Source organism: Monodelphis domestica, chromosome 2 (assembly GCF_027887165.1).
Source record: "Monodelphis domestica isolate mMonDom1 chromosome 2, mMonDom1.pri, whole genome shotgun sequence".
Taxonomy (NCBI): domain Eukaryota; kingdom Metazoa; phylum Chordata; class Mammalia; order Didelphimorphia; family Didelphidae; genus Monodelphis; species Monodelphis domestica.
In genome coordinates, this window is record NC_077228.1 from 479,151,091 (window position 1) to 479,177,425 (window position 26,335).

Here is a 26,335-nt window from a genome sequence, read left to right on the forward strand (position 1 = left end):
CTTACTAATTAGCTATAATCTTTTGCCCTATATAATTATTTGGCTTGGAGGGATTACACATGCTAAGGTATACATAGTGAGATATAATTCACTATTCAAAGTTCTTGTTTTTTTATAAATTAGAAATTTGTTTTTTCTAGAAAAGGTAGACAAATCAGTGGGAGCTCATAAACCACAGTTTTAAGTGGTTGTAAATGGACCCACAGGGTATCTGGAATCTGAGATGGCCTTCTCTGGTGGACTTCCTCCATAAGTTGAAGGTTTTCCCAAGAATATATCAAGATAGGATTTTTGTTGTTATTTTAAACAGAAAATTGATTAATTGTACCTTCCTGAAATAAGGGCCGCCATTTTTCACTTTGAGGTCATGTAGGCTCTGTATAGTTGTTTTTATTAATAAGATTTTATTAATGTCTTTTGTTTTTACATCTTCATAGTTTTCTCCAGTGTCCTTCCCCATTCTGAATCATCTCATGTAATAAATAGTATTTTTTAAAGAAAAAAAAGAAAAAGAGAGAAAAAAATCATCACAATTGACCAAAGCATTTTTGAAAAGTCTGAAAACATGTGCAGCTTCCACAAAGGGGTGAGTTGGGGGTTTCTAATCATATCTCCTTATTTAAGTCATGCTTGACTGTTAGAATTTTGAAACATTCATTCTGAGAGGCGTTGTGTGGTTCTTTCCATTTATATTGTTGCAGGCACTTTATATATTATTTTCTTGGCTCTGCTTGCTTTGTTCTGTAATTATACATATAGATCTTTCCATGCTTTTCTGTATTTATCACACATCATTTCTTATATAGGCTCTGTACAGTTATCATGAAATAGTATCTTGATATTCAGGAAAGTGTTGATGGGTTTTTAAAAATTAATTTATTGGGGACAGCTAGGTGGCTCAGTGGATTGAGAGCCAGTCCTAAAGACAGGATTTGTTCAAATTTGTCTTCAGACACTTCCTAGATGTGTGACCCTGGGCAAGTCACTTAACCCCATTGCCTAGTCCTTACCACTCTTCTACCTTCGAACCAAGATACAGTATTGATTCTATGATGGAAGGTAAGGACTTAAACATTTTAATTTATACTAAAATTCTTCCATTTGAAACATAGTCATACTACCACATTTAAGATTGGAAGGGATCCAAATTCTTTTTATAAATAAAGAAATACACCCCCAGAAATAGGGGGCTGCCACTGGTGGCTTACACTAGCTCATGAGAGTTGATTATGAAATTCTCAATGTGAAAATTTGTATCTCAGAAATTAACAAATATTACAAATCATTGTTTTATTGGTTGTCTATAGACTCAAGCAAGTGATGGAGAAGATTTTAATAATACAGATTAATCTCCCAAATTTCTTGTATACATGCCCTTCCCCCCAAAGGGGTTGATAAACAGTTACTAGCTCATCCCTGTGCAGAGAGGATGTTACTTGGCTAAGGCCACAAAGCCTAGGCAGCCTGATTCATAGACGCCTAGACAGCATGCTTTAAAAGACATGGGACTGGGAGAGGCACCTAAAACCCTGGATGAAGAGTTCAGGGACCGAGGATTTCTCAGCAGGCTAGAATGATGGGCTAAATCTAATAAGTGTAAAAGAGTAAACAAATGGAAAATCCCACACTTAGCTTTAAAAAAAATCAACTTCATAATGAAGGGTGGAGAAAATGTGACTCGACAGTAGTTCATCTGAAAAGTTCTGGAGATTTTATTCAGAAGTGAGTCAACATCGCACAACGAGGAAGCCAAGAAGCTAACGGGTTCTTTACTTTGTAGCAAGATGTGTGGGATTGGTAAAATTGTCCTAAAATGTTATTTTGTTAACTCAGGAAAAAGTCAGCTAGATTTAAAAATTAATTTATGCCAAAAATCTTTAAAGACTCACATACACTGACAGCCAGAAGAAAGTTTTCCATTCAGTTGTTTTTAGTCGTTTCTGATTCTTCATGACCCCATTTGGGGTTTTCTTGGCCAAGATACTGGAGAGATCATTTTACACACAGCTCATTTTACAGATGAGGAAACTGAGGCAAACAGGGTTAAGTAACTTGGAATCCCACTGCTAGTAAGTATCTGAATCCAGATTTGAACTCAAAAAGATGAGTTTTTCTGACTCAGCATTCTGTCCATTGTGCTACTTAGAGCTTAAGGATCATCTAATTCTACCTTCTCTGTTCAGAGATGCAGCTCCTGAGCCCAAAAGACACTGGGACTTCCCCCAAATCACAAAAGCCCAGCTCTTCTGATCCAGCATAAAGGAATGGAGGCTAGGGCAAGTGTTGGTAAATGTTTAATAATTCACTCCCCAGGAGAAAAAATGTAGATAAAAATAAACAATAAAAACCACTTCCCTTCTGTCTTAGAATCAATACTGTATATTGGTTCCAGAGCAGAAGAGTGGTAAGAGCTGGGAAATGGGGGTTAACTGACTTGGCCTGGGTCACACAGCCATGAAGTAACTGAGGCTAGATTTGAACCCTGGACCTCTCATTTCTAGGTTGGGCTCTCTATTCACTGGACTACCTAGCTGCCCTTGCAAGTTGCATTTTTAAGTTTAATCTGCATGTTTAGTATTTTCTCCATCACTTTTCTTATATCTAGACATTCAACAAAACCTTGATTTGTAGGAAAGCAATTTCCAAGGTGTAAAAGGCTCAATCTGAAAATGTAACGATGAACATTTGAGGGTAGTCAAGCTAGCTCCCCACTCTTTTGGATGGAGAGAGGCAATGAGTCCAGAATTCAGGAAATTATACTTGTATGGTGTGCTGTTCGGTTTAGAACACATCTGGAGTATATCAGTTTCAGCCCTGAGCACCAAATTACTTGTTATTAAATATTTCATCAAAAGTTTAATACTGGGTGGGGAGGGGGGGACAGCTGGATGGCTCAGTGGATTGAGAGCCAGATCTAGAGAGGGGAGGTCCTAATTTCAAATCTGGCCTCAGAAACTTTCTAGCTGTGTGACCCTGGGCAAGTCACTTGACCCCCATTGCCTAGCCCTTACCTCTTTTTCTGCCTTAGAACCAATTCACAGTACTTATTCCTAGATGGAAGATAAGAGGTTAAAAAAAGTGTAATAAAACTGAATATCATTACAACCATCTAAACTTGCTTAGTAACTATTTACATTCAAACAAAAGACCTCTAACCTTCCTTCTTAGAATCAGTTTGGGTACTGGTTCCAAGGCAGAAGAAGAGGTAAGGGCTAGACAATATAGGGATTAACTGACCTGCCCAAGGTCACCCAGCTAGAAAGTGTCTGAGGTCACATTTGAACTCAAGACCTCCTGGTCTCTCTAGGCTTAGTTGTCACTCCATTGAGTCTCCTAGCTGCCCCCACTTATTTACATTTAAATTAATTCATTTCAAGGCTCCAATGATCAAAGTCACTTCTTTAATTGCCCAATAGGATTCTTTGTCATTTTCATTCACTTCCCCTCCCTTTGAGGTAATAGTTAGGGTACACTCTTAGTTCTGGGTAGTTTTTCCTTTCACTTTTGCCTTACTTCATATAGGTTTTCCCAAATTTCTTTGTATTCCTCTTGCTTGTCAGTTCGACTAGAATTCTAGTATTTCGCTATGTTAATGTACTATGATGTATTTTGTCATTTTCAGTTGTTTCAGTCATGTCTGACTTTTTGTGGCCCCATTTGGAGTTTTCTTGGCAAGACACTGGAGTGTTTTGCCATTTCCTTCTCCAGCTCATTTTACAGATAAGAAAACTGAGACAAACAGGATTAAGTCACTCGCATGGGGTCATACAGCTAGGAGGTGTCTGAGACCAGATTTGAACTCAGGGAAATGCCTTCCTGACACCAGGCCTGGCACTCTATCTACTGTGCCACCTAGACTGCATGGTTAGATTTCTACCCTTCCTTATTAAAATCTGTATATGACCCTTGAAACACAGACCCTAGCTGCCCCAGATTGTATTTAAACCATTTCAAATGTAATAGGGTAGCTGGATGGCCCAATGGATAGAGTACCAGACCTGGGTCAGGAAGACCTGAATTCAAATCCTGCTTCAGACCCTCACTAGCTGTGTGACCCTGGGCAAGTCATTTAACCCTGTTTACCTCCGTTTCCTCATCTGTAAAATGAGATGAAGAAGGAAATGGCAAACCACTCCTGTGTCTTGCCAAGAAAAAACCCCAAGCGGGATCATGAAGACTTAGATACCACTAAAAAGACATAACAACAGTGACAACAAATGGTCCTCTCAGAAAATTGTGAGGAAGGAACACCTCTGGACTCATAGCACGAGGCCCTGGATTGAGGAGGGACCAGGGCATGAAAGGAGCTTTCAGAGCTACCTCCCATTCCTTTAGCATCCTTGTTACTAGGAGCAGCTTCCCTGGAAGCTATAATTATCCAGAGAGAAAGTTCAAAGCAGCAGGTGGATGGGTGGTTCCACCATTCAAGGCCTCATAAGGAGCAAGTTTGGAGAAGAGGAAGGTTCTCTCTTGTTTTTCCATTCTGGTTGATAGCCCATGAAACCTAGGGTTGTAATTGAAAGATCATATCTTCCAGGCTTTGCAGTATAGGACAAGAGACCACAGTGTTGTCTTCTGGCAGTTCTTGTAGGTTACCCAATACAGTCCCAGGAAAACATTCTTTTTTTCCTTTTCATTTATTCATTTGGCTCCAGTTCTGGAACCTTAAACAAGTCAATTCTGCCATGGCTCCTGGAAAGAGTGTGTCAGCTTACTCCCCTGTAGCTCCATACATTATCCCTATTCCTTCCTATCTTTAGTCTCTTTTTTGTATCTCAGTGCCTGTACATAGTAGGCACTTAATATATGTTGATTGATTGATATCGAGCACCAGATGAATATTTAGGCAAGGTAGCTCATGAACTATTAGGAACTGAGAAGTGTGTCAGGGGAAGGGATGGATAGATGGAATCCTGGTACTTTCAGACTGTTCTGTTTCCAAAGAAAGAGAGCTGAAACATCATAAATTCCAAGGGATAGGAACACAAATACTCACAGATGTGTAACATTTCACTCCCCCCCCCCCCCCAGCTATCGTCTCACTAGCCTGTTTTCTATAAAACAAAAGACCTTAACTTTCAGCTCCAGAACTCCTAACCTGGGACTCCTAGTATCCTGATTGGGAAATGTCTCACCTGGCCCATTATTTCAGGTGGGCCAGACCTATACATTATCCTTCTCTTCTCATTAGTCATCAGCTCGCCAACTGCCTTACCCATGTGAATATACCTTCTGTGTCCTACTTCCAGTTCTAGAATCATAATCAAATCAATTTTGCCATGGCAAATGGCAAAAAAACAAACAAACAAACAAAACTGGAAAGAGTGTGTCAGTTTACTCCCCTGTAGTTCCATAAACTATCCCTATAACTCCATTAATTCAAATAGCCGTCCCTGGTTTCTATTATTCTTTTTATGCTATGCTCTCTCCTTTTCTCCCTTCCTCCCTCCCTTCTTCTCTCCCTTCCTTCCTTCCTTCCATCCTTCCTTCCTTCCTTCCTTCCTTCCTTCCTTCCTTCCTTCCTTCCTTCCTTCCTTCCTTCCTTCCATCCTTCCTTCCTTCTTTCCTTCCTTCCTTCCTTCTTTCTTTTCTTCCTTCTTTCTTTCCTTCCTTCTTTACTTCCTTCCTTCTCTCCCTCCCTCCCTCCCTCCTTCCTTCCTTCCTTCCTTCCTTCCTTCCTTCCTTCCTTCCTTCCTTCCTTCTTTACTTCCTTCCTTCTCTCCCTCCCTTCCTCCCTCCCTCCTTCCTTCCTTCCTTCCTTCCTTTCTTCCTTCCTTCCTTCCTTCCTTCCTTCCTTCCTTCCTTCCTTCCTTCCTTCCTTCCTTCCTTCCTTCCTTCCTTCCTTCCTTCCTTCCTTCCTTCCTTCCTTCCTTCCTTCCTTCCTTCTTTCCTTTTTTAAAACTCTTACCTTCTATCTTAGACTTGATACTAAGTATTGACCCCAAGGCAGAAGATTGATGATGGCAAGGTAGTTGGGGTTAACTGATTTGCCCAAGGCTACACAACTAGAAAGTGTTTTAGGCCAGATCTGAATCTAGGAAATCCTGTCTCTTGACCAGACTATCTATCCACTGAGCCACCTAGCTGCCCCTATGCTATAATTTTAATTAAAATATAAACTACTTGAGGGCAGAAATTTTCTGCACCTTTATATTTGCATTCCTAGCATTTAGCACATAGAGCTATAAATATTTTTGTACAAATAGCTCCTTTCCCTTAAAATATATATTTTTTAATTTTGACATATGGACCCATTAGTGGTATTTCTGGGTCAAAGGGTATGCACAGTTATAGCCCTTTGGGCATGGTTCCAAATTTCTCCAGAATTGTTGCATCAATTCACAGCTCCACCAACAGTGTATTAGCACCCCCATTTTTCCCACATCCCCTTCAACATTTAACATTTTTCTTTTTTGGTCATATTAGTTATTCAGATAAGTGTGAGGTAGTACCTTAAAGTAATTTTAATTTGCATTTCTTGAATCAATAGTGATTTGGAGCATTTTTTCATATGATTATAGATAGTTTTAAAGTCTTCATCTAAGAACTGCCCATTCATATCCTTTGACCATTTGTCAGTTGGGGAATGACTTGTACTCTTATACATTTGATTCAGTTTTCTGTTTTGTTTTGTTTTTTTAGAAACAAGGTATTTGTTAAGAGACATTTGCTATGAAAAGTTTCCCAGCTTTTTTCAACAAGGATTTTCTAAGTGCCTTCTATATTATGGACATTGTGCTAGTTACTGGGAAAATTAAAAAAAGAAAACCAATGCTCTCAGAAAAATACATTCTACTCTTAAATTACATAAGTTCCTGAGAATCACCAAAGAAGAAAAAGAAATAAGGAACAGAAAAAATGAGTCAGAGACAAAGAGCATGGAGTACCCTATGTAGTAAAAAGCCAAGAAATGGAAATGGTCAGTCTTTTGCAATTGACTCTTTCTTCCCTTCCTAGGTTGTGGCCTTACTGCAAATCATCCACCAACCACTGGGTTGGGGGCCGTGGGATACCAATTTATAAGCCAAGAATGTTTCTCCAATCCTCCTACCCACGAGGGGAAGAAAATTATGGGAGGGATCTACATGATTTTCTTAGCTAATTCCAATGAAGATAGCTGGAGACAACTAGGTGGCTCATTTAGAGTGCTGATCTTAGAGTCAGGAAGACCTGAGTTCAAATCTAACCTGAGATTAACTGCGTGCCCCTGGACAAGTCACTTAATCATTGTTTGCCTTATTCCACCAAAGAAAGAAATGGCAAACTACTTCAGTATCTTTGCCAAGAAAACCTGCATAAACAGCATGATCCCCAGGGTCAAGAAGAGTCGAATATGACTGAACAACAACAACATTGTTCAGGGAGAAAAGCATGGGATTTGGAAACAAGGAACTGGCTTGGGTTCTGGCTATGTCACTAATTACATATGGGACTTTGAGCAATCAATAATAATGATGCTGGGGGGCAGCTGAGTAGCTCAGTGGATTGAGAGTCAGACCTAGAGATGGGAGGTCCTAGGTTAAAATCTGACCTCAGACACTTCCCAGCTGTGTGACCCTGGGCAAGTCACTTGACCCCCATTGCCTAGCCCTTACCACTCTTCTGCCTTGGAGCCAATACACAGTATTGACTCCAAGACGGAAGGTAAGGGTTTAAAAAAATAATAATAATGATGCTGATAATAATAATAGCTACCATTTGTATAATACTTTCAGTTTTGAAAAGTGCTTTACAAAATACATTATTGGATCTTCAAAACAACTTTGGGAATTAGGTGCTATTAATTAGCCCCATTTTATAGAAAAGGAAAGTGAGGTAGGTCAAGGTTAAATAATTTGCCCAGAGGCAGCTAGGTGGCTCAGAAGATAGGGTATTAGGCCTAGAATCAGGAGGACCTGAGTTCAAATCAGACCTCAGACATTTCTTAACTGTGTGACTCTGGACAAATCATTTAACCATGTGTGTCTACCCCTCACCCTTCTGTCTTAGAGTTGTTCCTATGAGAGAAGGTAAAGGTTAAGAAAAGCAAGTGACTTGCCTAGGGTGACCCAGCTAATAAGTGCTTGAGGCTGGATTTGAACTCAGATTTTCCTGACTTCAGGTCTGTTGCTAAATTCAACATACATTTATTAAGAATTTCCTATATGCCAAACACTTTGCTAAGTGCCAGAGATACACAAAAAAGCAGAAACATAAATATAGTTCCTATCCTCAGAGTAATGAGGAAGACAATTTACAAATAGACACATCTCACTTAGGGATAGAAGATAGCTTTAGAAAAGAAGCCTTGAATAATGTTTGGAAATGACCAAATAAAATAATGTTTAAAAAAAAAAAGAAAAAGAAAAGAAGCCTTATGTTCCTGGAAGGACTAGGAAAGACTTCTTGAAGAAGAAGGTGGGCAGGTAACAGACACCTTCTCTGGGCTTCCATTTCCTCATATATAAAATGAAGTTTTTGAATTAGATGACCTATAGAGACCTTTGCAACTCTAAAACTGTGAAACCATGTGGATGAGACACAGCCTTTCTAAAGATCTCTGAGGTTACTTTGAAAACCAAAAGGCATTGGGTGTAGTTTTTTCCTTTGCTCTACTTGCCACAGTCTGTATCAGTTCATGTAGATCTTTCCATACTTCTCTGTTTTTATCACTTCCATCATTTCTTAGAACCTAGTGATATTCTGTTCCATTCGTGTACACAATGTTTCCATTTCCCAAGGCATCTGGAAGTCACTTGATTAAGGTCAAATTACAAGTAAATCTGATATTTGCATTTCTCAGTCTTCTTTCAAAGTGTATTACCACTGGACTTATTTTTCTTATTTATTTCTTGTTATATTATATTATATTATATTATTTATTTTTGCTTTAGAATCTTTATTTTCAGTCTTAGAACCAATACTAAGTATTGGTTCCAAGGCAGAAGAGCTAGGCAGCTGGGATTGTCTGGGTTCAAATCTAGGCAAGGTAAGAGCTAGGCAGCTGAGGTTAAGTGAACTTGCCCAGGGTCACACAGCTAGGAAATGTCAGAGCTCAGATTTGAATCTAGGACCTCTTGTCTCTAGACCTGGCTCTCTATCCACTGAGCCACCTAGATGCCCAACACTGTGCTTCTTCTTGTTAACCAATACAACAAAGCCACTACACATCTCTGGCATCAGAGATTCTGGGCTCACATCCTACCTACCTTAAATCCAACTTAGTGATGCGTGACCTTTCCCTGAGCCTCAATTTCCTTGTCTGTTTTAATGGAGGATAAGCAAGTAAAGACCAAGTGTTTAGAGTATGTTCAATATTCCCTGCATGTTTAAATTAGACATTTGTAGGTTTGACAAACTTGCTTTCTGGGTCTTGAACTGTACTGATGAAGAGTTTTCTAATTGGTTGAGTTGATAAAACTGACAGTGTATGCCAAAGATCCCAGAAGACCAGCACTCAATCAATCTTTTTACTGGTAGCTTCAGTGAGGAATATTGCTGTGAACCAATGGTTAACAGCATTGGCTGTGTTATCTCCCCACTCAGCTACCATGAGTCCCTGGGCACATGGTGCCTGGTTCTGTCGTGTTAATTTCCCCCACTGATGTTAGGGAAATGAGTGTCTGGAGATGGAATGGACCAGATTACAATCTTGAGATCCTGACCCTTCTCGACCCAATTTGGGATTTTCTTGACAAAAATACTAGTGTTGTTTGCCATTTCCTTCTCCAGATTATTTTACAAATGAGGAAACTGAGACAAATAGTTTTAGGTGACTTGCCCAGGGTCACACAGCTAGGAAAGTATTTGAGACCAGATTTGAACTTGTCTTTCTGGCTCCCGGTACAGTGTACTATCCACAGGCACAGTGTACTATCCACTGTGCCACCTAGATGACTAATTAATTTCAACTGGTTGATTAACATTGGAGGCATATGTGCACACTGAGTGATGTCTTATGAGCAATACCGTTAGAGCCAGGGCTACCCCAGGAGTTATTTTTTTTTAATTCCTTATCTTCTGTCCTAGAATAAATCCTGTGTATTGGTTCCAAAGCAGAAGAGTAGTAAGGGCTGGGCAATGGGGGTTAAGTGACTTGCCCAGGGTCACACAGCTAGGGAGTGTCTGAGACCAGATTTTAACCCAGGACCTCCCATCTCTAGGCCTGCCTTTCAATTCACTGAGCCACCCAGCTGCCCCCTCCAGGAGCATTTTTGAGTCACTGGCTCACAAGAATGATTGTTAAAAGTATAAGTGTTTATACCTTTGAGATCAGCAAAGACTACAAATCAGAGCTTGATTTACCATTTTACTGATTGTCTTGACTTAAAAAATGATGGAGAAAATGTCAATAATTCAAACTATAGAAATGGTGTCACCTATACATTTATTTCCTGTAAGCTAATTGTTAAATATTTGCCAGCACACTACTAGGTTAGCCCCTAGAATGTGGGAAAGCGTAGTCAGCCACCCCTAGGGATGGAGCTAGTAGGAGTAGGGGTTCAGAGAATGATCCCAGAGGGGGTGCTACTTGCAAAATGAAGGGGCTGGATTAGATGAACTCTAAAGTCCCATTCAACTCTAAATCTCTGATTTGTCGTTGTTCATTTTCAGTTATGTTCAACTTTTCACAACTTCATTTGGAGTTTTCTTAGCAAAGATGCTGAAGTATTTTGCATTTTCTTCTCCAGCTCACTTTACAGATGAGGAAACTGAGTTAAACAAGATGAACTGACTTTAGCCCAGGGTCACTCATCTAATAAATGTCTGAGGCCTGAGGTCAGATTTGAATTCAGGTCCTTCTCATTCTAGGTCCAGATAGCCCTCTATCCTCTCTGCCACCTAGCTGCCTAAATCTATGATACAATATTTTAATAATAATAATAAATATATAATAACCATACCTGATAGTGCTCTTTTAAGTTTAAAGGAAGCTTTCAAAAACCTTTCATTTGATTCTGCAGAGAATCCATCATAAAGGAAAGCATATCCTTCATTGGCCTCCGTCACAGAAGACTTTATGAAGGAGGTGGGGCAGGAACTGGCCTAGAAAGAAGCCCAGAATTTAGATCAAAAGAGGGGATTGGACAAGGCAGTCTTCTCTGCCTGGCTGCAATAGCAACAGAATTCCAGCTTGGACAGAAACCCATTGGACATGTTATTGGGAAATTCCTGGCTCCCTTTCCCAGGAATATATTTGATCAAACTTCCAGAGCAATCCTAATGGAGCCCAGATCAACAAGGCTGAACATCCTGGCCAGCGCTTCCTTGTTGCTGAGCATAGATAGTCAAGAGGATAAGAATGAAGAAAGTGGCTGTTTCGGTCCTGGGAGGGCTAGGATCCAGGTGACTTTTACCAATATTTCGTCATATCTCTTATTTGGTTCCAGAAGGCACCTCATTCCGTTACTCTCCATTAGCAGGTAGCCCAGATGCACCTCACTCAATGCTAACAGCTACACTTTGGAGTCTTCTGTCCTCCCTGATCCTAACCCACAGAGATGGTCCTCTGCAAAAATGTAATTTAGTATTGTCCCACCAAAGAATCCAGTACCTGGCTCTCCCTATCTTTTCCTTCTCCTCCCCCATGACTGTCTTCCCAGTGTTCCTCATGCTCATTTTATTCAATCATTTTCAGTCACGTTTGACTCTCTGTAGTAAAGATACTAGAATGGTTTGCCATTTCCTTCTCCAGTTAATTTTACAGATGAAGAAGCTGAGGCAAACAAAGGTAAGTGACTTGTTCAAGGTCACATAGTCAGAAAATGTCTGAGGCCAGATTTGAACTCATGAAGATGAGTTTACCTGATTCTAAGCCCAGTGCTCTATCCATGGTGCCAGGGCCTATCTCCAAGCATGATCTCAGATGGCAGTCTTCTGGAAAAAAAAAGGATGTAGTAAATGAATTCACTCCCAGGAGACATTTGCTTTTAACAGAGTTTAAAATGTCTTACTCCAAATGTGTGAATCCTTCATAGTATTATTAGAGGAATCAGTTACAGGCCAATGGAGGAAATAGTTTTTAAACATGTCATCTAGTCCAATCCCTTTATTCTACAGATGAGGAAAAAAAGACTCATAGAAGTCAAATGACCTGGTTGAGGTAACACAATGACTCGTAGGACAGTATTAGAACTCAAGGTCTTAAATTTCAAATCTAGGAATTATTATTTTTGCTTATTCTACTTTATTATTAAGTGAATTATTACATTGTTTATTTTTATATTTATGAATATATAAACATACATATTATATATAAGTAAATTATTATATTCACTTATTTTCACTGTATCACATTGCCTTCTTCCCATTGACTTTGAATGCACATTACTAGGCAGCCATCTACTCTTCCTAAAGGGAAAGCTAGACTTGCAAGAACATTTGAACTGTGGGACCAGGTACACCCCAAAGACAACCTGCTTTACAGGTCAGACAGTAGAGCCAGACCTCAGGTTTTCTTCTGGTTTGGCTTGGGGAGATGAACTCTAGAAACACAAGATGTGGTCCAGAAAAGAACTGCTGGCTCCTCTCAGAGGCTCTGGACAAATTCAGGTTCCAGGGAGGCCACAGAGCCCTGGTAGGATGACATCAGAGTCACAAGGTTCAGATTTTTCCCCAGGGGATCCAAGAACAGAACATCTGACAGAAGTTCCCTGGGCAGCTGACCCTCCTCTGTGTAGGGCAGGGGAATAGGGTGGAGAGAGCCAGATAATATTAGGGAGGTTCTATCACAATGGAAAAAAAGAATGATGGAAGAAGAATGACCCAATGGTACTTCTTCCTCTTGATGAAATATCCCTAAACCAGAGCCGGAAGGTAGGTGGGGTTTATAGGGGTCAGGGGGTGGGGAAGAAAGGGTGATTAAACTGAATGGGCTTTGTGAAAAGTGGGTGTTATTATGAGGCAGGGAGAATGGGCAACTTCCTCATACTCCCTCCCATGGAGGTTTCAAGGCAATTACTTTTCAGCTAATAAATCACCAGTCTTCAACTCTCTCCAACTCCTGGAGATGACATGTCACACTTATTATGTAATGAAATTTTCCTCTAAACTTGAAACAGAAGCAAGTTCTGAAGAATGACTCTTGGTTTGTGTTGGCCATGTTGGGTTGCCCAGACAACATCACAAAGATGTCCTATAGATTTGGCTTCCGAGGGGTTGGGGGAGGTAGTAGAATCCTCAAATGCTTGCCAAGCATGCTATATAGGCAGACTACCGCAGCTGGGCATTATGATAAAATAAGGAAGAAGCAGAATACCAACCCACAAGCCCAGGGAGATGATAATAATAATAGTAATGCTTAAAGTTGACAAGGAATTTTAACAATATTATCTCATTTTATCCTCCAGGAGCATATCCATTCAGGGGGGTGGAGGTGATCATTATACCCATTTTGCAGTTTCTGGTTTAATGTGAGTGGGGGGATGAGGTATGAGAAGGGGAGAGCATGAGGAAAAGCCCTAGATTGCTCTGGGGCAGCAGGACCTAGGTTTGAAGCCTGCTTCCAGCACTGACCAGGTGGACTACCATGGACAAGAGACTTATTCTCTTTAGACTTTATTTTCTTAATCTGTAAGGGGATATAGAGAATGAGGGAAAGGATTTAGACTAGGACTGTGATTTTAATGGTGTGGGAGGTAATTCCCAGTTATGGAAACACCCTCTCAATTCATAGTCTTAATGAGTGGTCTGGTCTCAAGCCTTGCTTAGGACCGCATGGCCAATGTTGGCCTTTTGTTGTTCTTTGATCATTTCAGGCATGTCTGTCTCTTTCTGACCCCATTTTTGGGGTTTTCTTGGCAAAAGTAATGGAGTGGTTTGCCATTTCCTTCTCCAGCTCATTCAACAGAAGAAGAAACCAAGGCAAACAGGGTCAAGAGATTTATCCAGGGTCACATAGCTAGTAAGTGACTGAGTCAAGATTTGAATTTATGAAAATGAGTCTTCCTGATTCCAACCCCTATGCTTGATCCACTGTGCCATCTACATAGTCTAAACCAGAATAAGGGTAACCAACAGGTCTCATACCCTTTGCTGAATTAGGGGGATGTTTACCCCAAGCATGTGAAGAATTCTCCCAGCAGAATGGACAGATGAGAACAATTTGTTCCAATGGCCATGAAAGCAGCTAAAGCAGGTGCTGAGGAGCACCTAAGCTTGATTAGACATTGAAGATGCTAACATCATCCACTTCATCCTTGGGCTATCACTGGTCCACTAGCTTGACTTTTGTCTTGCCACTGGATTTGGATGACTCTGAAAGAGAGAATGAGGCTGATGACTTTGTGCAATGCTACCTCATTTAAATTCAATTCACTCACAAGTCAAGACATCTCCCCTGTTATGATGAACAACAACACCCTCAGTAGATGACTGAGATTTGCGGATTTTCCCAGAATGACAGAGAATCTTTGGGCTAGTCTGTTCCCCTGCATTCAGAAGAGTTTAGTTCATTTTGGGGGTTCCGGCAGCTTTGAGAAAGGAACTTTCCCCCAAGATTTGGAGAACCATGTGAGAAGATAGAGAAGTGTAAATATGAATGCTCAAACAAGAAAAGAAAAGCATGGCAAGAGTGGATCGGAACTGAGATGAGGCAGAACCAATAGTTGGCCATTATGGAAGTAGGCGAGAATGATGTCCAGTCAACAAAACTTATTTCCTCTGTATTCCTACCAGTTGACTTTGGCTGCAAGCCTTATCATAATACTTTGTAGCTTGTTTGAATGTTTATCTACATTTCTGTATTACTTGATACCACTAATAAATTACACAGCTATTAGCAATAACTTTTATCTAAACCTATAAAGTGATAATGAGTTTTAGAGAGAAAAAGGTAGCCCGTGAAAGAAGAGTTTATTCTGGTCTTATGCCAGGGTGGGGCCTTGGACTAAGAAGAGATCATTTCCATAATTCTGTTATTTCTGAGAGTGTTCCAGCGTATACTCTCTAGATTGCCTTTGAACCTAGAAAGAGAAAACTACAAGGTGATAAACCAGTAGCAGACGGGGTTGCTACAGTTATTCTGAAGACTCTGTGAGAAGTATTTCTTACACCCTGTATCATTTTCCACAACTCTATAGATCTCTGCATATATGTACATGTCATCAACCCTGGTGGAATGTAAGCTCTTTTAAGACAGGAAATATTTCATTTTTGGCTTTGTATCCATGGCAACTAGCATACTAACAGTGCTTGACACATAGTTGGTGCTTAGTAAATTCTTGTTGACTGATTAGTACCAGTTCCTCTGGCATTTCCCTCCCTCCTGTAGTCCCCTGGACTCAATCCAAGCCCCTAATCTCAACCACCCTGAGAGGACTCCAACTCCCTTTGAGTCAACTATCCTTCCTCCCCTGATAACAGGAGGCCTCCTATCTGATGTCGACACCGCCCGCACTCCCTCACCCCCAGAAACACACCTGCTTTCCATCTTTCAGCTGCTTCTTCATCAGGCTGTTCACAGCAAGGAGTTCAAGTTCAGCAGCAGATTTATGAAGAAACCTGTGAAGGGTCCATCCCAAACGTTCCAGCTCTTTCCAGGAGTGTCGTGAGGCTCAAATGAGATGATAGATAAAAAGCATTTTGCAAACCTTAAAACTCGGTGTCAATACAAGTTATGATATTGTTATTATTACTACTACGGTTAGCTTACAATCACCAGGACTCAAACCTGCTGATGAGTTCATTCCTTAAGGCTTCTATTGCATTCCTGCCGACTTTAAGCAATGTTTCTGGAGCAATACAAGAATATACTAGTAAGTATTTAGCAATCAGTTCCCCAGAAGAAAATGTTGAATTTACTTTTAAGTTTAATCTACAGCATTAACATTTTCTCATGTCAAGCCAATCAGCAAAGCAATAAATCAAGGCCTGCCAGTTTCTGAGGTGAAATGCTCAAATTGAAAATTTAATTGTCGACTCTCCCTATGTGGCTCCTGCCTATATCTCTATCCTACTCTGTTGCAATGTGAATAGTCTGGTTTTCATAGCTCCCTTTTCCTTGCCAGGTGGATTATAAGTGTAGATTCTTAGTTCTGGACCAAACCTGCTCAATCCTAGAAAGAGGGAAGAAGAGAGAAAAGAGAATTCTTGGGTAACAAGAGAAAGGGAAAGGACTGACTAATTTGGTGAAGCAGAGATATCTGGAGCCAAGAAATCACAGAGATTTATCTCCTAAGCTGGACAAGGCTGGACTATGTTACTATATACGGTGAACTCAGCATTTCAGATTTGTCGAGAATCTGTACCTTCATAATCTAAAGACCTGTTGTGATGGTTCACGGGCTCTTGACAGCTAAGCAACAAAGTATAAGTTCTGGTAGGTCTCAAAGACCTGGAAAGGCATTATGCATGGCCTCAGTGATGAATTATGTGTGTGTGGATGTGAATGCTATCCAAGAACCAACCTTTTTCAAAGACAGCATTCACTTTGGGGAAGCCAGAGCAGCCTTAGGTGAGTCACACAAAGTAACTGGACCTCAGTCTTCTCATTTACAAAATGAGGGTTTGGATACCAAGCACCATTTTACTAACCCTGTAGGTCTTCTTGGAAGAGTTGTCCCATTGCACTTCCTCCCAGTGGACCCTGTGGCCTCTTCTTCCAATTCCACTTCTATTAGTTGCCTTCTCTGAGTTGGCCCTTACAAGAGCTCCTTCTCCTCTTACTCCACTTTCTACCTTTCTAACTGAGTCTGGATATCTGGAAACCTATCCGAAATAATATTTCAATGATTAAACAGATCCCCATCCTGTTATAATTTCCACATCTCAGTGATTTTAAACCCCAAACTGTCATTATTCAGATCCAGTTCTCTGTTCCCACAGTCATGTCTCTTCTTCTCAGCCTAGCCTCCCACTCTCAAGTTAGCAACCCCTTCCACTGTGCTGTTTGAATGCTTTCTCCAAAGGTAATGAACTTGCTTTCATTTTAAATCTTTTCCTTCCTTACTTATTTGATCTTAAGTGAGTTCCCTTAAACCTAGCTCCCTTCTGGTGACACAATTTCTCTGGCCACCCTTTCCAGCAGTGGTTCACTTTCACTCAAAAATCCCACCCCCATGAGGGGATAGCTAAGTGGCTCAGTGTATTGAGAACCAGGTTCAGAGATGGGAGGTCCTGGGTTCAAATGTAACCTCAGACACTCCCTAGTTATGTGACCCTGGGCAAATCAATTTACACCCATTGCCTAGCCCTTGCTGCTCTTCTGCCTTAGAAGCAATACACAGTATTGATTCCAGAACAGAACGTAAGGGTTAAAGAAAAATTCTTATCCCCCCTCCCCCACTATTGGTCAAAACAGGTATCCTACTTGGAAGTGGCTTCCCATGGCCATTTTAAAGCTCTTCTTCTTCTACCATCACTCAGTAACCTCTCCTTCTTTGAGGTTCACTCAATATATATTTATTGCCCAATCAATATTTTGGTAGTTGTTGTCTACTAACTTCTAGAATGCTCTTCTTTTTTCAATGAGTTTGGTGTCTGACTCAAAGCCTCCATTTATCTCCACCAATTCATGCCCTTATATTGAAAGAGACAGAGACAGAGAGAGACAGAAACAGAGACACAGAGAGACAGAGACAGAGAGAGAGAGTGAGATACAGAGAGAGAGAGAGAGAGAGAGAGAGAGAGAGAGAGAGAGAGAGAGAGAGAGAGAGAGAGAGAGAGAGAGAAAGGGAGGGAGGGGGAAGAGGAAGACAGAGAGACAGAGAGAGAGAGACAGTGGGGGGGGGGAGAGGGAGATGAAGAGGGAGAGAGGGAGAGAGAAATTCCCTCAAATGCTCTAACTTTCCAGTTTCTTAGCTTACTCACTTTCCATTCTCATCCCACTTCAGCTACACACAGATTACATCCTTGATCTTGCTATCACCCACAAGCATTCCACTTCCCAGTTAATGAACTCTGAAATTCCCTTATCTCATCATAGTCTTTTGTTACTTGACCTCTCCCTCTGCCTTGCAGTGCTAACCTGGTTCTTGATCCTCATCTTAGTTCTTTTCTAGGACATCACATCTGCACAGGCTACATATACTCTCTTTCCTTCTCCATATAGATTCATTGTTGAATCATCTAACTCTCCCTTTTCCCTTTTTCTTGAATCTCTTGCCCTCTTATTCTATTGTTAATCTAATTCAACAAAGTCCCAGTCTTAAATTGCTCCTATAATCTGCTGCCTACAAAAGTGCTACTCAAAAAAAAAAAAATTGAGATCATTTGCCAAGAGTTCCTTTTTCCCTCATCCTGCTCATCTCACATCAGTCATCTACCCAGATGAATGAGCGAAATTAATGAATGAAAGAAAAGCACAGAACAAGCATTGTGCCAGGTTTTCCCATAGGTGTCTTAAACTCAATATACCAAAGACAGAATTCATTATCTTTCTCCCAACTCTCTCTCTACTTCCCACTCTTCAACTCCCAACTTCTCTATTTCTGTTGAGGCCACCATCATCCTTCCAATCTCCTAGACTGGCAACCCTAGGGTCATCTTTGACTCTTCATTCTCCTCCCACTTATTCAATCATGTGTCTGTTCTTGTCAAGGATACATCCACAACATCTTTTGCATATTCTTTCCTTTCTAAGTACATCACGATCCCCAGTTCCATCCCTCATCACCGCCCACCAGGAGTATGCAATAATATCCTAATTGATCAGCTGGCCTAAAGCCTCCTCTCCAAACTATTCTTCACACAGCCAATAGAGATATTCCTAAAGGAAAAATCTACCCTTGTCACTCAGACTCAGGAGGCTTCAGCAACTCCTTCTTACCATGGGAAGGAATGCAAACTCCTCTCTTTGGCATTTAAAGTCCTTCATAATCTGGCTATCACCTATTTTTCCCTGGAGATTTCCCATTATTCCCCTTCACACATTTGATTCTTTTCAGCTATTTCACTTGTGTCTTACTCTTTGAGACTCCAATGTGCCAGGCACTGTGCTAAGCACAGGGGATACACAATACAATCCCTGCCCTCAAGGAGCTTACAACCAAATGGAGACACTATATATAAAGCAGGCTATAGACAAGATAAATAGGAAATCATTAACAGAAGGAAGGCACTTGAACTAAGAGGGCTTGGAGAAGGTTTCCTAAAGAAGATAGGATTTTAAGGATTTAAAGGGAGCCAAGGGAGGTCACTAGGCAGTAGGGAAGATGAAGAGTGTTCTAGGCATGGGTCAGGGCAATGAAGGAGCCAAGAAATGGAATGTCTTCTTTGAGGGACTGACAGGAGGCCAGTGTCCCTGGATCAGAGTGTACCTGTATGGGAGTAAGGTATAAGAAGACTGGAAGGGGTGGGGGTTGGGGTCAGCTAGGTGGCTGGGATAGAGTGACTAACCTGGACTGGATTAAAATCTGGTCTCAGACACTTCCTGGCTGTATGGCCCTGGGCAAGTCACTTAACCCCAGTTTCCTGGCCCTTGATGCTTTTCAGCCTTGGAACAGATACTTAGTATCAACTCTAAGACAGAAGGTAAAGATTTTAGAAGAAAAAAAAGATCGGACAGGTAAGAGATACTGACTTACGAAGGGCTTTGAAAGCCAAATAGCATTTATATTTGTTCTTAGAAGCAGTAGGAAGTCACTGATTTGCCTGATACCCTAGATCCTCTAAAAGTTGTTGTGACAGCAGAACTGGCTTTTCATGCTAGGAAGACCTGGCATCTGCCCTGAGGGAGTTCTCAGTCTAATGAGGAAATTAAACCCCTATCTTCAAAGAATTCCCCATTCTAGGAAGAAGGACAATCTTTGCTCTTAGGCAGCTCATGTTTTAAATGAAGAAGCCATATCACTGCCCCAAGGGACCTACCTCCCACTCTATTCTGGAAATCTGCTCCCTTCCTTCAGAGAGTTCCCCTTATTTGGAAAGAGACAGGGTTCCAGATTTCTGAATGTCCTCAGTCTAAAGGCTAGATCCTTTCTCTCGAGGAGCTCATAGTCTAATGAGAAAATATTCCCTGCCCTGTGAAGTTCTCAGTCTTGAGTAAATGGATATAATGGGAGACAGCTAGGTGACTCAGTGGAAAAGAGCCAGCCCAAGAGCTGGAAGGACCTGGGTTCAAATCTGCCCTCAGATACTTTTAGTTATGTGACCTTGGGCAAATCACTTAACCCCCATTTCCCAGTCCTTACCACTCTTCTGCCTTGGAACCCATGCACAGTATTGATTCTAAGATGGAAAGTAAGGGTTTTAAAATAAAACAAAATGTATATAAGACCATATAATACCTATAGTGCCTATTTAACTAAGGTTGTGGTCATGAGCAAAAGAGATAAAGTACTTTGTAAAACAATGAACAGGATGTGCATGTTAACCATTCCTATCATTCATCATTTCTAGATCCCTCTTTATCATTCACCCTTATTATCATGTATCTTCTCCAGTGGTTTGCACAGAGAGGCAGAGGAAATATAGTGGAAAGGGCCATACCTAGAGGTAGGGGGGACCTGGTTTCCAATCTTGCCTTCGAGGCTTCCTAGCTGCACTATTATGGGCAAACTTCTTAACTTTTATTCATCTGTAAAATGGGCTAATAATAGCTATATCATGTGGTTGTTGCAAGACTCCAGTGAATCAATCTACTTAAAGCCCTTTATAAGTGTTAGCTACTCTGGAAAGACCTCCATGAACTGATGCAGAGTGAAATAAGTAGAACCAAGAAAACATTGCAAACAGCAACTGCAATATTGTGGGACAATCAAATGCGAAAGACTTCTCTACTCTCAACAATATCATAATCCAGGACAATTCTGAAGGACTTGTGACAAAGGATGCTATCTGCCTCCAGAGAAAGAACTGTTGGATTCAGATACAGAGCAAAGCATAGCATCTTCCACCTTAATTTATTTATGTTTTTATTTGGGGCTGTGGTTTTTTATGAGGAATATCTTACAACAATGACCAATATGGAAGTATGTTTTGCGTGATAATACATGTATAATCCAGATCAAATTGCTCACTGTCTCTGAGAGGAAGAAGGGAAAGGAAGGAGGGGGACAATTTGAATATTATAATTTTGGAAACATGTTGATAATTGTTATTGCATGTAATTGGGAAAATAAAATATCTTTGAATAAGTGTTAGCAACTATTAGACAAAGGGGATAGAGAACTCCACAGATACAGATGAAGGACATGGAACTCCTTCCACCGATGGAAATAACAGCTCTTTACTAAAAAAAAAAAAAGTCTTGGGAAATAGCCAGGGCCACAGAAAGCTTAAATGACCTGCTAATAGAAGGGTCCAAAGAGGGAATATGAATGCGGGTTTTCCTGACTCCAAGCCAGACACATGACTTGGTATAACATTCTACCTTTTAGGAATTATATTCATCATTGGATTGCTATTGAATAATCAGAGGAGTTGATGAATAGATTGTCTAATGGTCTTAGTGTGCCCACCTGTTCTTTCTATTTCTGGTGTTTTGTGTGCCAGACCCTCTTGGGGCAGCAGGATGATCCCTCCTTTGGTTCAGCAATCCAAGGCCTTTGGGTAGTCTTTTTTTTAATATTTAATTTAATTTTTATTTTATTCCAATAACAAATTTACACATAAGTTTTCCAAAGTTACATGGTTCATGTTATTTCCCTCTCCTCTTCCCTCCTCCATCCCAGAGTTGACAAGCAATTCCACTGGGTTATTCATGTATTTATAGAAAATATTTTTAATTGAAAATTTGTATTTAATTAATTAATTTAGAATATTTTCCATGGTTACATGATTCACTTCGGGTAGTCTTGACCATTGACTGCCTGCAACATTCCTGAGATCAAGCATGGCTTAAGGAAAGTCATTCCTAAGGCCTTGCTGGCTAGAGAGGAGGCTTTAACCCTGGGCAGGGGATAGGGAGGGTAGCAGTTGGGATAGTGGGGGGCCTGAATTTCCTTCACACCCCTCTCCTTTTTGTTTTCTGTGAAAGAATTGCAGAGTCAGCTAGTGAGAAAAAACCTCCCCTAACAAGACTAGCAAATTCCCAGGAATCCAGGCCAACTGGAGGATGGGGAAAAGGAAAGGAGAGGAAGTGGGGAGTGAACAGGGGAGGGAAGGAAACAGGGCTTCTGAAGATTAGTGGAAGTGTCACCAATGGCAGGATGTTGGAGTGCTGTTGAGGTCAATGGGCACATGTTGAAATGCCCTCTGTGGCAGTTTCTCTCCATCCATCTTAAAGCCAGGAACTGCTCCTCCTCCTCCCCAAGCCTGGCGCCATGAGCCTTGTCCACTCGTCTCCTAATTGTGAGGATGGCCCTACTGGATGGATTTGGCTCTGGAGATTTCCCAGCTCTCTGGGGAGGACTCCTCAAGCTCCTTTCACTGAGGTCAAACCAAATGCCCCCTTCAACACTAAGCCAGGCTGGGAATGTTGTTTAGGAGGAGTGAGAGGGGAGGAGGGTTTCTATCAAAGGACTTTAGGATAACCTCCACCAATGTGGTCTGGGAGAGGTCTAGGGTCCCTGTGGAAACTGAAAGAGTTGTTTTCTCAGCTCTTCATTTTTCTGTGCAGAATAGCCAATGGTGGAAACCTTGGCTCCAGCTTTTGCTAGGATGGGGGTTCAAAAGGGAGAGGGGAATGGTGAAGACAGAGAGAAAGAGGCTTGGTGTAGGGGCTAGAGCCCTGAACCTGATCAGAGGAGGCTCAGGTTTGACACTAACTGTATCATCATGAACAAATCATGTAATCTCTGTGCCTCAGTTTCCCCATATGTAGAAGGAGTTAATAAAGGCTGTAGCATTGATTTCCCAGGTCTGGTTCAGCATCAAATGAAATAACCTAAGTCCTTTGTAGATATCAAAATGTTAATATTGAGGGGCAGGTATATGGCTCAGTGGATAGGAAGCCAGCTCTAGAATATGGAGGACCTGGGTTCAAATATGGCCTCAGATACTTCATAGCTATGTGACCCTGGACAAGTCACTTGACCCCAATTGCCTAGCCCTTTTTTTGCCTTAGAACTGATATTTAATATCAATTCTAATACAGAAGGTAAAAGTTTTTTAAAAATTATATTTGATGCTCATGGATAGGATGAGCCAATATAATAAAAATGACCATCCTACCCAAACTTATTTATCTATTTAGTGCCATACCCATTGAACTACCAAAATACTTCTTCACTGATTTAGAAAAAACCATAACAAAGTTCATTTGGAAGAACAAAAGATCAAGGATATCCAGGGAAATAATGAAAAAAAACACATATGATGGGGGCCTTGCAGTCCCTGACCTAAAACTATATTACAAAGCAGCAGTCATCAAAACAATTTGGTACTGGCTAAGAAACAGAAAGGAAGATCAGTGGAATAGACTGGGGGAAAGCGACCTCAGCAAGACAGTATATGATAAACCCAAAGATCCCAGCTTTTGGGACAAAAATCCACTATTCGATAAAAACTGCTGGGAAAATTGGAAGACAGTGTGGGAGAGACTAGGAATAGATCAACACCTCACACCCTACACCAAGATAAATTCAAAATGGGTGAGTGACTTAAACATAAAGAAGGAAACCATAAGTAAATTGGGTAAACACAGAATAGTATACATGTCAGACCTTTGGGAGGGGAAAGGCTTTAAAACCAAGCAAGACATAGAAAGAATCACAAAATGTAAAATAAATAATTTTGACTACATCAAACTAAAAAGCTTTTGTACAAACAAAACCAATATAACTAAAATCAGAAGGGAAACAACAAATTGGGAAAAAATCTTCATAGAAACCTCTGACAAAGGTTTAATTACTCATATTTATAAAGAACTAAATCAATTGTACAAAAAATCAAGCCATTCTCCAATTGATAAATGGGCAAGGGAAATGGATAGGCAGTTCTCAGATAAAGAAATCAAAACTATTAACAAGCACATGAAGAAGTGTTCTACATCTCTTATAATCAGAGAGATGCAAATCAAAACAACTCTGAGGTATCACCTCACACCTAGCAGATTGGCTAACATAACAGCAAAGGAAAGTAATGAATGCTGGAGGGGATGTGGCAAAATAGGGACATTAATTCATTGCTGGTGGAGCTGTGAACTGATCCAACCATTCTGGAGGGCAATTTGGAACTATGCCCAAAGAGCAACAAAAGAATATCTACCCTTTGACCCAGCCATAGCACTGCTGGGTCTGTACCCCAAAGAGATAATGGACACAAAGACTTGTACAAAAATATTCATAGCTGCGCTCTTTGTGGTGGCCCAAAACTGGAAAATGAGGGGATGCCCATCAATTGGGGAATGGCTGAACAAACTGTGGTATATGTTGGTGATGGAGTACTATTGTGCTAAAAGGAATAATAAAGTGGAGAAGTTCCATGGAGACTGGAACAACCTCCAGGAAGTGATGCAGAGCGAGAGGAGCAGAACCAGGAGAACATTGTACACAGAGACAAACACACTGTGGTATCATCGAACGTAATGGACTTCTCCATTGGTGGTGGTGTAATGTCCCTGAACAACTTGCAGGGATCCAGGAGAAAAAAACACCATTCATAAGCAAAGGATAAACTATGGGAGTGGAAACACCGAGAAAAAGCAACTGCCTGAATACAGAGGTTGAGGGGACATGACAGAGGATAGACTCTAAATGAACACTCTAATGCAAATACTATCAACAAAGCAATGGGTTCAAATCAAGAAAACATCTAATGCCCAGTGGACTTACGCGTCGGCTATGGGGGGTGGGGGGGGAGGAAAAGAAAATGATCTATGTCTTTAATGAATAATGCTTGGAAATGATCAAATAAAATATATTAAAAAAAATTATATTTGAGGCAAAATGTGCCTTCTATATTTCTTGTCCACCACTTTCTAAACTCTAAACCTTCCTCTAATGTCATCTCAGGAACGGATACTTAATCACACTTAGGTGTAAATATGGTTAGCATGTTAATCCTTTCTAGTGTGTCATATATTTTAATAGGGAACAAAGGCAAGTCAAAGAATTAAGTCCTAATTGGGAAATGTCATTCCCTGGACAAAGGGGAGGAGTTGTGTGATGATGAGTGGGATGCAGGAGTGGTCATTCCTATACCCCTGAAATCCCACCTCACAGGAGACTTGTCTTCCCCTCCATAATAATAATCTAATTGATTGACATCGTACTGTCAGGAGCCAAGGTAGACCTTAAACTGGAATACTTTGTGTTATTGAATAACTCCATCAAGAATCCCATGTTTAGAAGATGCGACTTCGATCCAGGCAATTGGGAAATCCAAGACCTCAGTGGATGGAGCAAGGTGGGCTGAGTTTGAGGGGGAGGAAGCTTGCCACTGTTCTGTGAAAAATCTGCAGGTTGACTAGTTGACAGAGAGGGGGGATGCTAACAGATTGGATGAGGCTCTGCAAACACTAGTTCCAAAGCCAAGACCCAAACTCAGTTACCCTGATTCTCCTATGGAGAAGGGATCGTGTAGGTTATGCTTCGCATTGATCCGTGATTGGCTGATTGACCAAGAATGTGGTCCATTATTGTTATTTTTTTAAATCTTCACCTTGTCTTAGAATTAATACTGTGTGTTGGTTCTAAGGCAGAAGAGCAGTGAGGGCTAGGCAATGGGGGTTAAGTGACTTGGCCAGGGTCACACAGCTGGGGTGTCTAAGGCCAGATTTGAACCCAGGACCTCCCATATCTAGGCCTAACTCTCAATCCACAGTGTTGCCTACTTGCCCCCCCCCCATTGTTGTTATTAATAGGCAGTATGATATAGTCACCCTGTCCTGTAGACTACAGGATTTGTCCTGAGCATGCTCATAGTGAGCCTGCAGAAGATGCCCTTATATGCAATTACTTTTATTCAGACCTGGATTCTAGTCTTCGCTTTACTGGTAAGCAGCTTTGGGACCATGGGCAAGTAGTATAATAGTCTCATTCAAAGAACAGATGTTGTGTACATGAAGTATATTTGTGAGTTTTTTAGGCTTTAAGAACTTGGCTGATAAGGCTTTGAAATGGCAGAAAAAGGCTGTTGGAATTTGTTCCTCTTATGCTAAAGCTGAGCTCAACTTGGAGATAACCTGAAATCAGTTAATTTTCAAAATGTGCTGACACTATGGTTGATGATGATGATGATGATGACGATGATGATAATGATAAAGAATTTAGCAAACTGTACCGGAATTGGAGCATCATAATGGGTAGAAGCCTTGGCCACAGTCATCCAGCCAAAACATTGATTTCTAAACAAAAAGTAAGAATGTTTTTAATAGATGTTGCTATGCCAAATACCTTTAATGTCCAATTAACATGGAATGAGAAACTTTCAAAATACAGAAACCGAGCAGAAGTTAAAACCGGGTGGGAAGACAACAAGCTATGTATCATCTCCATCATCCTGACTTAATTGGAATTGTCCTGCCAAGGAGGCT

The 26,335-nt window shown here is 40.8% G+C and overlaps 1 long non-coding RNA gene across 1 annotated transcript; it reads right to left on the reverse strand.

The window, feature by feature from the left end:
- Positions 1-373: 373 nt before the first annotated feature.
- LOC130457503 (uncharacterized) lies at positions 374-17,575 on the reverse strand. The gene is made up of 5 exons (XR_008916760.1): positions 15,399-17,575; positions 14,008-14,235; positions 11,785-11,856; positions 10,884-11,025; positions 374-461 (listed from the first exon to the last, which is right to left on the reverse strand). It is a non-coding gene; the product is annotated as an uncharacterized LOC130457503 (long non-coding RNA).
- Between the last annotated feature and the right edge of the window lie 8,760 nt (positions 17,576-26,335).